A 13529-nucleotide genomic window follows, 5' to 3' on the forward strand; every position below is an offset into this window, starting at 1 on the left:
AAGTAGATTGGAAAGACCTTATCACTCTTATGGTTAGTAGAAGTAATGCAGATCCTATAGGCTTGAAAAAGCATGAGATGATTTTGGAGGAGTGTGATAGTACGCTTCAGGAGGCACAGTGATTGCATATGCAGTCTGTCTTTTCCACTTGTCAGGGTGAGTGTAAAACTCATTGCTATTGCAACTCTTAGGAAAGGAGTTTCTGACGATCTACTTCATTGGGAGGTCTATGTGCTTTTCTAAAAGACCTGCGATTTCTCAGGAAGCTTATCTACAACTTCTTTAAGTTCTCAGAATACCGAGAATGTGCTCATGAATGAGTGCTACTCCAGATAGAAGACTCTAGGCCAAAAGCATTTCAATACTAGAAAGAAGCTAAATGGGGTTGGGGATTTAGCTCAGTGGTAGAGCGCTTGCCTAGGAAGCACAAGGCCCTGGGTTCGGTCCCCAGCTCCGAAAAAAAGAACCAAAAAAAAAAAAAAAAGAAGCTAAATAAGTCACAGAAATGAACTAAAACTGGTGGGATACAGAGTATAAATTGTGAAAACAAACTGCTCAAAAAGTTGTTGAGCACTCATTCAAAAGAATTTTTACTCAGAAACATGGAGGAAAAATTTGGAACTAGTATGTGTTCCTTAAAAAATGATGTCATACTTGACATGGTTTTTTGTTTACATATAAATTTCATATTGCTTATGATACAATCATAAGTAACCATGAGTTCAACAATAGCTTGACTGCAGAAAGTAGATGTATAGGTTTTGGAGTAAATCACATTTGAGAAGCACGTGTTGTCATAGGAGTCCTGAGCTTTATAATTAAATACTGCAATAACATAAATACCTCAGTTTCAGAGGTGTATAGTCTAAGAGGGTTAGTCTTCAAAGATATTTTTATTTTATATTTATAGATTTAAGCATGCATCTTTAGGAAGTAAAGCAAGTCTGATTTGAAGGAAAAATTCACTGAGGTGGCTCACTTTGTCCAGCATTTTCTGCACCAGCCTGAGAACATGAGCAGGGGCTCTAACGCCAGTTGACAGGTGGAAAAAGAAACAAGCCCATAAATCTACCCTTTGACCGGATTCTCTGACCCCTGTAAATGTACCTTGCTCCCCCTCAATAACACATCATAAAATACAAAACTAATCAATAAAATTTTAAATTAAAAGGAAATTTATATTGATAATTTGTTATTTATTATCTGAAACTACATTTGATATGTATTTTCTTGTCTTTGTTAATTTTGAGCTATTAAATTTCTCTAGAGAACTAGAATGTCGTGTTCTTTCCTGAGTTTTGATTATGCATTGCCCTTAGCACTTCACTATACATAGAGAAATGAGCCAATAACTTCAGCTATGCAGAGCAAATAGCTATCTTTCTGGCCACGAGTGACCAACCTTTTCCTAAAATTGGATCTGTCTTTAATTAAAACCTAAAGCATGTGCTTGTTGGTTTAGGCAAGGACTCTCAAATGAGAACTTGCCTCACAGAAATTTGTCTTGCTATAATCTGCCTCACAGCAGGCCCCCGAGATGGCTGCCATCAGATTCTGGGACATGAGAAAGTCTGCAAGCTCACAGAGCTACAGGGGAAAGTATTTAATGGACAGAGGTACCTGTATCTCCTCTCAGTTCATTAACCAAAGCTAACATGGGGATTATTACTGGAAGGAGACTAATTTGGCAGCTGACAGCCTAAGAGTAAGAGTCACCACAGTGACTGTAAGCAATGTCTGTCCAAAATCCATGCCAATCAGATATTACTTCTCTTTACCCTAAAAGCTAGCTTCAACTCTAAGTCAAATCCTTTACTGTCTTCCCCATGAACATCACACTTTATTCCAAAGCAGAAATTCTCTGATCTAAAATCCTTATAAAAACTTTAAAAACATTAAAAAGCCAACTAGACTACCCCAGAGGAATTTTTTTTATTTACATATCCTACTGTACAAAAGTTGTCAGGAATATAAAAAATACAAATATATTTCTATACAATTGGTCTTTCAGCCAAGTTGACAAGTTCCTTCTGAATATAATGGTATATATACAGTTATATTTACATAAGAGCATATGGGGCAGACAACAAAATAATTAGACATTGTAGAATATGCAAAATGTATGGAGAACAAGAGCCATTCCAGAAAGGAAAGATGCTGAATGGGTGTTATTACTCTTTTGTTCTCTTCCAGATTACATGTATCATGTTTCAAAGTAAACATTTATACTTAAAATATGTTCAAATATCCTATTAATTTAACTTATAACAGTTACCCTGATTTATCTGAATTGCTTAAGAGATTTTCTGAAACTATAGAATATGCTATTCCAACACCTATCTACAATTGCTTAGAGTCTGAACAAATTCTCTACTATGTTTCCAATGTTTGGATGCTATATGTTGAATGTATTGCTAACTTACTAAGAACTACAACTGAACACACTCTGACTCTTTATAACTTTATCATTTCAAGAACTTTTTTCCATTTAATAGAAGTACAAATTCTACACATGAAATGTCAAATTCAACTCAGATTTGCTCAAAACTTTGGGTCAAGTATGAAATATATTCAGGATATTTTAAAAGAGTTTTAGGGCAGTGATTGGTGATTGATTAAGATATACATTATAACTAGCATGTTTCTTATAAGGTAAGTAAGTAGAGTGATTTCAGTAGAAAATTATTTTATTATCTATAAAAATTTCATCTCACTGATAAAAATCACCAATTTCAGAAAAACATTAGTTGTAGCATCTTAGTTGTATTCCTTGTTTCAAACTTGTTCATCCTATTTGAAGCCATTAACAAGTGTTCAATAATAGTTGGTACATAAAGACCCTTCTCTATATATCATATCATTTAATACTGCATATTAGTCCTTTTTAATTTTGAATAAATATCTATACTTTTTTACAAATAAAATCATTTTATATGAACAAAAGGTGGGGGTAGAAAGATGAGTCAGTAGGAAGTGAATACTATGAATCAGAACTGCTATCATAGGGACTTGAGTCCCACACTGACACACCTGCATAAAAAATCATCCCCTATTAGCATATGATAGCAATTCTAGTCCAGACAGGTTGAAGCAGGGTATTCCTAAGAGTTAATGCCCCCTAGTTTAGTCAAACTGGTAAACTCTGGGTTATATGATAGAAACTGTCTCAAAATGTAGTGGGGAAAAAACTGACATCAACCTCTGGTCTACATGCACATGAACATATACACATGAACGAAAATGTCAGTCAGCCTTATAACACCATCATTATTTTTATTCTCCTGGAAAAAATCTAAGAGCTAATATAGAATATACAAGAACACAACCTGAAAATAGTTAGAAGTGATTCCAGAAGCCATTTTTTCTTACTATGTAATAAATGGATAATTTAAGTTTCATTGATCCTACAAATATTTTCAATACATTTCTTATGGGTTTTTAGTGTAAAATGTTTGGGCATTGATTCAAAATTAAAAAGGAAGAAAATGTAGTAGGAGCCTGCTATAGACTGTCTTTCTATCCAGAATTTGTTCATCCTCTGTCTGTGTTCTCTCTCTCTCTCTCTCTCTCTCTCTCTCTCTCTCTCTCTCTCTCTCTTTCCCTCACTCCCACTTTCCCTCCCTCCCTCCCTCCCTCCTCTTGTGTCCTTCCTTTCCTTCTTTTTTTCTTCCTATACTTATTATGTATTTGCTTCATTCACTGAGTACACAGTTTTTTAATGAGGCATCTTATAGTATAAGGCCTTGGGAATGAAACAATAGCAAGAGTAAATTCTGGGCTTCATTGTCCTGGGACTTACACAAGAATAAAAACTCTCCCTATCACAATGAGACAAGCACCAGTTACTGTAGAAAGAAGAAAGAAACTAGGAAGAAACCTGATAGTAAAAAGAGATAGTAGTTAAGGAAAATGTATAGGCACAAATTCCCACTTCAAAATGGATGGGGAATGGATGAACATTCCACCTTCATTTAGAGACTTTTTCTTTGACTCTTGTAGGAACAAAACTTATCAGTCCCATGTCACATTATATTATTTTAGGGCCTGGTGCCACTATCATAAGATGTGTATCTCTTGACTCCATGACTGCCTTTGATGCTGGCCTAAAGTCGTCCTGAACAGAAAATAAATATAATTGACTATATCTTCAATTGTACCCTGGTTGTTTAGCACAGCACTGGACTTAGAATAGAAGATGATTTATTAGGTAATTATCAGTTCATTAGGAAATGTCCAGATATTTACTGAGCAATTACCATAAAATCTTCTAATATGCTGAATATTTATAGGCATTTTCTGATTGTTTTTCATATCATATGCATCCTCTTTAGGCATCAGTAGTATCTTAAATTTAACACAAAAACTGGGGCTTAAATTTGGCAAATGACTTGTCAAAGTTTAAACTGAAAGAAGAAAGTAGATCTGAAGTGGTCTTCTAGCCTATGGAGTATGTTGTTTGATAAATGGATAAGTGAGTGGAAGATCAATGAAAACAAAGAAGATTCATTGCTGTTGTTTGGGCTATCATTGAGTGTGTGATAAGGCTACTTTCTGTAATGTTTTGTCAGATCTTCTCTCCTCTCTTAATATACTTCTAAAATAATCATGTAAAAATTCATGACATATTTGTCTTCCCTCTGGAATTTTATAAATCAGTCTGAAAGTTACTATTTGTGTGGTTTGGGGAAGACATTAAGATAGAAATAAGAAACTGAATCCATTAAAAAATATCTGTATGGATTAAAAATATTCAAGCAGTCCTTGGTATTTACTGAGAGTTTTAGATATTACATAGAACAATTTATTGTGTGTTCCATGGGCAAGAACCTGGTGATCTTGCTAATTTGGTCCCATCACACATCTCATTTATGTCTCACAAGCAGATCCAAACATTCCTTTTCACTTCTCAAGGGATGACTCTGATTCCCAAGATTAAAGAGTCTTTACCAAGTTTTTACTGTTGTGACTAACTGTAGCAGAAAACAGGTAACCATCTTAAACTGTCATTTTTTTTTAGTGCAAAAGCTTAGTTAACTAAAAATTACATAAAAACACCAGGAGTGTAAAATGTGTGAATTCATCTTCTGTCACATTCAACCTTGAATAGCATAATCTGCATATTTTGAAATATTTGGTAACATTTCTAAAAATTCACTCATGAAATGAGAAATACAGTTCTTTATTGTCTTTTAAAATAAGCGACAGACAATTCCTTTCTCCAAGAGGAAGATACAGAATGAATGAACCTGAGTTCCATTCTCTTGATGAACCTCTACATTTCTGGCTGCTGATGCTACCAGTTATCTCCTGTCTAGAGTGAGGTACAATGTTCAAATTACTAAACACAGCACTCTGAAATTCATCTATGGACAATCAGAACACTAAGCATGTTTATCGGGAAAGTACTTTGATAATACAAATGCTTAAGATTGTACTCATGACTTAAACTGTAGGAAAGAAATTCTATCTTGACAAAAACGAAACCAACTTTTGATGATAAAAATTACTATATTCCGGAGAGTAGTGGATAATTCAGGTAACATATGGGATGCTTCATCTAAAGAATTGTAAAGATAGATATGTATTGTGTATATAGTTTTCTATTTGAAGCTGGAAAAAGGAAGAGTGATTTGTGATAAAATTCAATGGTAACCAAATGAGAATGTGTGGAAGGCATTATTAGGAGCTGTGGCCTTGCTGGGATAGGTGGGGTCTGTCACTGTGTAGGCAGGCTTTGGTGGTTCCTCCTATGCTCAGGCTCTATCCAGTGCAGGAAAAAAACCCTCCTCCTGACTGACTGCTAAGGATAGTCTTGGCTGCCTTTGGATCAAGATGTAGAACTTTCATCTCCTCCTACAGCATGAAATCTGCCATGCTTCCTACAATGATGATAATGCACTGAATCTCTGAAACTGTAAGCTAGCTCCAATTAAATGTTTGCCTTATAAGAGTTGCCTGTGCCAAGGTCCAGCTGAAGCTTGGAGAGAGATTATAAAGAAATGGTATTCAGGAGTGATGGAAAGAAAAACTTGAAGTCAAATCACAAGTACAAGCAGACGGCTTTGTTCTATGTCAGACAGCTTTCTGGAGACCCTTAATGAGCTCATCCAGGTAGCTCAGCTCTCTCTAAGCCAGTCTTTTATTTGCATATTAATTCACTGGTCCTTGGAAAAATCTCATTTTGTCCCAGGATGACCTTGAATTCTGAAATCTGCCTGCATTTGTAAGAACAAACAATAAATTTAGCTGGGTGGGATCTTGCCCTATCATCACTACTCCCCAAATTTCTTTATCTCCTTCCTTGATATATTTCTGACAAGCTGGTTCATATTACAGCTCTCTTGGATGGTTTTTTAGGTCTGTGAAGCCCCTCTTATAATTCATATTGCATCTTTATATTTTTGCATAATTTAGAAATTATATATTTTTAAACTCTTGTTTTCAATGTTCTTTTCCACAGCCTTAAGTGCTGTCCTGAAGGTCAAAGTATTTACCATTTTTGCTAAGCACATAGATATATCCTGTCTCCCAGACTTGTACTGATTCTGATTATCATGGGGTCATTAACCTTGGGAGAGAGAACATTGCCTGATAACTTTGGTAAGGAGACTATTTCTCAAAGGAGAAACATAAATGAAATTATGTACATCGTTATACAAATAAGCCCTATGTCCACAGCAACTGCCAACACTCATGGAGGCTCAAACCCTGCTGCCTCTGCTCCAAGGGCAGGAACTCTGTCACGCCATTCCTTCCATGGCCTTGCAGGACTTGGAAGCCTTGATCATAGTTTCTCTTCAAAGCAATAAAACCCTAAATAAGACAGAAGTTTTTCCAGGGTCTGAGGTATTGCTGTGGTAGTCCTGACCTTGATTTTGTTTTGGAGTAAAATGCTTTAAGTAGGGCTTGATAAGCCAATCTAGTGGATATATGGAAGACATTGGTGCTAAGGGTTGGTTGAATCCTGAGGTCTTCGCTCAAGATGTTTTAGAGAAAAATAATTTTAGTGTGTTGCCTAAAGATCATTCTTGTGATATTTTGCTGAAGAACGTCACTGCTTTTGGCCCTTGTCTGAAGACTCTGCCCGAAGCTAGAGTGAAGAGATTCTGATTCATTGCAAAGAAGTCTCAAAACAACCTACTGTAGACTTCATGCTGTGATTCCATCCTTTGAGGAACATTTTGATCAAGGGTTACAAACTTAGAAGGAAAAATACAAAATATATGATCTAAAGAAGAAAGAAATACCAGAAAATAGAATGAAGCTAATTTCTGTATTCAAGAAAATTGAATAGAATAAAGGGAGTCATGACCTAGTAGAAGATCCCACCCATCTATGTTTATGTCCAAGGGCTAGTTATATCATTTTAGATGTTATTATGACCTGGTTATGGTTTATATTTAGACATAGGGAGATATTATTGTATGTCAAACTAACAAGGCATGTATTGTGATGGCTATTCTGGGTTGCCATCTTGACTATATCTGGAATGAACTCATAAAGATCTTGTGAATGGGTAAAAAAAAAAGGTTTTAAGTTCAGGTTTGGTAGGATAGGAATTTATTCCCAACACTCAGGAGACACCGGCATTCAGATCTCTGGGATCAGAGTCAATTTTAAGAGAAAGTTCCAGGACATCCAAACTTACATAGTGAAAGATATAATAGATCAAGTGGCCATGTTTCTGCCCCAGCAGGCAGCAGAAACTCAGCAGATTTGGCAATGTGGCTGTGGCTTTAAAATCAAGAAGGAGTTCCTGGGACAATTAATGCTGAGTAGCTGGTATTAATTAGTGGTGATTAAAAAGAGACCAACATTACTGTTTTAAAATCTTCTGGGAAGTATTTTATGAGAGCAAAAAGAAACTATATACCAGACATAGTCAAGGTTGTACCATAAACTGCTAATTGACTTGGTAATATTTATGAATCTTCCAGGTGGTACTTGTTTTGAAGGAATAAAGGGGCTGTATTAGTTAGGGTTCTCCAGAGTCACTGAACGTGTGTATGGAATTGCTTTTTATATTGAGGGAATTTATTATGATAACTTACAGTCTGTAGTCCATCTTCTCACAGCTGTGAACTTTTAAGTCCAAGAATGTATAGTCGCTCAGTCCCACAAGGCTAGTTATTTCAGTCATCTGTAGAAGTAGATTCCAACAGATGTGCAGGCAAGTAAATACAATGAAGAAGAGCAAATCTTCCTTCTTCCAATGTCCTTATGCAGGTCTCCAGAAGGTATGACCCAGATTAAGGAATGTACCACCAATCCTGGATCTGGAACTTGTTTTGTTCCAGGCTGACCAAAAACTCAGAGATCTCCTTGCCTTAGTCACCTGGGATTAAAGGCACAACTACGTTGCTTGGACCTAAGCTTTTCACTATGCCTCAAGATCTCTATTCCATGATCAAGGTCAGAAACTTGTGTCTTTCAGCCTCATGATCTAGATCACAGCTGAGCACTCCAATTCTGCATTGTAATTCATTCCAAATATAGTCAAGTTGAATAGCCATTTCAGTGGTCATGGAGAGAGGCTGAAGCTTGGCACTGTGGGAGGTGGCCAGGGACCTAATGAAAATAAAAAGCTTCTTTCTGTAAGGCAAAGAATACTGTCAATAGGACAAAACAGTAAGCTACAAATTGGGAAAAGATCTTCACTAACCATACATCCAACAGACAGATAATATCCAAAATATACAAAGAACTTAAGAAGTTAGACACCAGAAAACCAAATAAACCAATTATAAATGGGGGGCAGAATTCACAACAGAAAAATCTCCAATGGCCAAGGAGCACCTAAAGAAATTTTCAAAGTCCTTAGTCATCAGGGAAATGCAAATCAAAATAACCATGAGCTTCCACCTCAATCCAATCAGAATGGCTATGATCAAAAACTCAGATGACAGCACATGTTGGCATGGATGTGGAGAAATAGAAATGGCCCTTTATTGCTGGTAGGATTGCAAACTGGTACAACCACTCTGGAAATCAATCTGGCAGTTCCTCGGAACATTGGAAATAGTTTTACCTGCAGACCCTGCCATACCTTTCCCAAAAGATGCTCCACAAGGACACAGGTTTCACTATGTTCGTAGCAGCTTTATTTATAATAGCCAGAAGCTGGAAACAACCCACATGTCCCTCAACTGAAGACTGGATACAGAAATTGTGGTTCATTTATAAAATGGAGTACTATTCAGCTATTAAAAAACAAGGTCATCATGAATTTTGCAGATAAATGAATAGAACTAGAAAATATTATCATGAGCAAGGTAACCTAGACCCAAAAAGACATGCATGATATGTACTGATAAGTGGATATTAGCAAAATAGTACAGAATACACATGATACAACTCACAGATCTTATGAAGCTTAACAAGAAGGCCCAAGTGTGGATACTTCAATCTGACTTACAAGGAAGAATAAAATAATCACAGGTGGTATAAGGAGAGAGGAACTTGGGAGGAAGAGGGAAAAGTGGCACAGGGTCAGGCATTGGGGGAGACAGAAAAGAAGCCCAGAGGGCCAGGAAAATGAATGGAAATATGCACCAACTGGGGGGTGGATGGCAGGGGAAACTTCTAGAAATTCCTAGAGCCCTGGGAAGTGAGAGGCTCCCAGGACTTAATGGGGGTGACCCTATCCAAAAATGCCCAACAATGGGGAGATGAAACCTGATGACGCCACATTCAGGAGACAGACATGGCCTCCAGTTGAGACATGGGGCCACCAACCCATTTTCAAAATTTTTGACCCAGAATCTGTTTCCTATTTTTGAAATGAAAAGGAAGAGAAAATTAAAATTGGTAGTAGTAGGTTCAATTCCTACTTCCCAAGCGTCAGGAGTTCTGCTACTGGCGGGGGTCACATATTTTTGAAAAAATTTCCATATTGTCAGGGAAATAATTTGCTCTTCTTCATGTCACTGGCTTCCCAATGAGTATAAAGACCCTCAATTGTCCTGTGAATGCAAAAGAAGCAACCCAGAAAGCTAAGGCTGCTGTGTGTATTTCTGTGTGTGCTTCACTCCTGACAACATGGTGGATCCAAGATAGTGTGTTTTAACTGTATAGACTTTACTTTCTCTGAAGAGCAATTTATGGAGTGGTGAGTTGACATTTGAAAGAGGTTAAAAGTAAAAGAAAATTGTTGCCCTGCTGTGAATTTGTTCATGTGCCTGTTTTATGTGTCTAAATAACAGCCTGCGACTTTATTCAATGCAATTGTGAACTATATTTCTAAGTGGCTAAGAGAAAGAAGTGTCTTAATTTAAAATGTGTGTGAGGACCCGAGACATAGGGAACAAATCTTAATGCACAGTATGCATTCAGTCCCAGCAGCCATTATGTATCATCTGTTTACCAGTACACAATATGCACATTGTGTGAATGTTAGTGACAATTAAGATGAGAAAGCGGCAGAGTCTGTATGCTCAAGTTTTCATTTTGTAGGAGAACTCTGAGAGCACTAGTTATTATGGGTTGCCATTTGCTAGAGAATGACTGGGTTCTTTGTTTTCATTAGGAATAACTGATCATCCATCTTTCAGTGAACACAATGCACAGCACCAGTACCAGACAAATGTTTCTCTAGGCTTGAAGTGAATTAAGCAAATCCCATGCAAGTCAAGTGTTGGTCACCTCCATGGGAAGCTATGGTCATACTTTAAGCAAGGTTCGTCTGATGTTTCAAAATGTACTCTTTTCTTTGTTTCCTCTCTGTTCATGTAATCAAATAATGGACAAAAGCAACTTAAGTGAGAAGGGGGTTTCTTTTGCCTCAATGTCATTTCATTCTAGTATGGCCAAGAAGTGAAGGTGGCAGGTGCTTGAACATAGCTGGTTGCATTGTATCTTCAGTCAGCCAGGAGAGAGAGAGAGAGAGAGAGAGAGAGAGAGAGAGAGAGAGAGAGAGAGAGAGAGAGAGAGAGAGAAAGAGAGGAAGACAGAGAGACAGAGAGAGAGACAGAGAGAGACAGAGACAGAGAGACAGAGACAAAGACAGAAACAGACAGAAACAGAAAGACACAGGGAGACAGAGACAGAGAGACACAGAGAAAGAAAGAGAAAGCAGGAAGTGGAGCTGGGCTATAAGCCCCAAGACCCACTTCCAGTAACTTTCTTTCTGTATGTGGGTGCCACCTCAAAGTCTTCAATTTTTTTCTCAACAGCACTATGAGTGGGAAACCATGTGTTCAAACAAGTAATCTATGCAGCAACATTTCACATTCAAGCTCATAGCAGAGAATGAGCATCCTCCTTTTGTGAGCTCATGTTCTGCCAGCATGAACTCTGTCAAGTGTACAATTGCCCAGTGAGTATAGGATAAATATCTGTAAAATTCTTAGATGAAAACTGAGCCAATAACAAATGATAATGCCAAAGCCATCTACTTTTGCTATGCATGTTTATTGAGAGCTGTGAAGTGTCAACAGACAGAGTGCTAACCAAGTAAGACAAGCCATACATAGTCTATTCCCTGAGGCAAATAGAGTGACTATAACTGGAGTTTTTGTATGTGGGCTTGGAGTTGCACTAAGAACATTCTTGTGGTAACATCTGAGCAGATAAGTGGGGAGGTCTCTGGCTTGCATGCAAGTAATGAGCCTTTCCTAGACAATGAAGAATAAAGTAAAAGGCATTGGATGCAGAATACAGGGTTCCATAACCTGAGCATCCCTCAAATGCAGGTTGCATAACTGTTTCTTTAGTATAGTAGATAGGTTGTCCATTACACCATTCCATAGCAGCCTGACCTGTATGCCAAGCACTAGTTCACATCTCTCCCCTACTTGTGACAACCAAGCTTGTCTCTAGAATATGCCTGAAGTCCACTGTAGAAAAAAATCGCCTACGTCTTTTCTCATAGCAAACTACCAAACTAATGGATGAAAAGGAATAGCTTATATGAATAAAACATGTAATGGGCATCGTAATATTTCATGATAGACAGTACCCCTATGGCTTCATTTGGTAGACATTTGACCACATTGTACATCCACATGCAATTCCTCCTACTCCATTGTGGCAAACAAAAAACTCGATATTTTTTAGCCCTTCACCTTCTAATCTTAGTATGGTTTATTGTCTAAGCCCCTGTTCCTGGAATCTTTTTATCCCTTCTTAATATGCATCAATATTTTATAGTTTTTATTTAACTAGGTAAAATATTTAATAAGTCATTTAATGGTAACAGGATAACAAGTATTTGGAAAGAGTATGAGGCAATATTTCATTAAAATCAGGCATTTGTGATGTTTTCCATTAAATAAATATTGTATTTATTATTATTGACAAATGAGTTGAAGGATTTTTAACATAGATTTCCAAAAGCCAGTGGAAAGTTTTTACTATAGTGAAATGGATGTTTGAAGAATTATAAACATTGAACCTGATTTAAGTACTATACAATGCACTTATGAATTGAATCATGCATATCATAGCATTTAAATATACTTTAGGGTTATATGTATCCATTTAAAATTTAATATAAAAATGTATGAGTAAACCTTTCTTCTCTATCTTGAAAGATGAAAATTGTCTATATAAATATTTAAATAGAAATTAAAATGAACAAGCTGAATTTACAAGGTAGGAATGGAGAAGTAATGATGTATATCTACAGTATTCCCTACAAGATAGTTCCCAATTTTGACAGAATTCCAGCAAATGGTGTCTCCTTTATGATAATGCTGTGGGGATACTTTATTTGGAAATATTTTTATTAAAATGTTAATAATTAACCTAAGCGTCCGGGGCTGACATTTTAATGAGAATAACCACTAGTGAGACTTGAATGTGAATGAGAGTGAGGTTGGGTAAGGTCAGCGCTAATCTGACCTCAGTGACTTGGGATTTACTTTTGTACTTCTTAGTTTCTCATTGGATGTGGCAATACATTGACCAAAACTTTGATTTCTTCAACTTTTTATACCCTGAGCACAAAATGCCACAAGATAGCTTCTACATGTAATGAAGGGTCCTGACAGGAGCCTTCTAGAAAACATTTAATGAATCCAATGTGGTTTCTGGTTTATTTTAAGAGTTGTAGGATTCTGTCACTTCTTTATTATATATAAAGATTGTTTTGCTCAGAATTATTTTTTACCCAATTGGTGACTAGTATAATGCATAGAATCCATAACATGTCAGAGCAGTCAGAACTCTAAAATCCTCTGTGTTTCCTAATTGGAACCCTTTACAGTTTTTTCAGATGCTTGGTTATTTGGACATCCTTCAAGAGAAATATTCTGCTTGGCACACATATCATGTATTTGAATTTCTTTTTACCCTTCATCATTCAAACCATATGTTTCATAATAATGACTAAAAATAATCTTTTATTAACAATGTCTTTTAGTTTGGGGAATTGATTTCTTCAGAGGAGGAAATTTCAGGAGAGGAAAGATAATTGAACCCTAGAATAGACTGCCATGGGACCCTTTCCATTCCTGGAGAACATAAAGAAAAGAAAATGCAAGCATCTGCTGCATGAACTAGATGTAGCCCTGTCTAGTCTGGTGGTCTCT

Source organism: Rattus norvegicus, chromosome 5 (genome assembly GCF_021556685.1).
Source record: "Rattus norvegicus strain SHRSP/BbbUtx chromosome 5, alternate assembly SHRSP_T2T, whole genome shotgun sequence".
Lineage (NCBI taxonomy): Eukaryota > Metazoa > Chordata > Mammalia > Rodentia > Muridae > Rattus > Rattus norvegicus.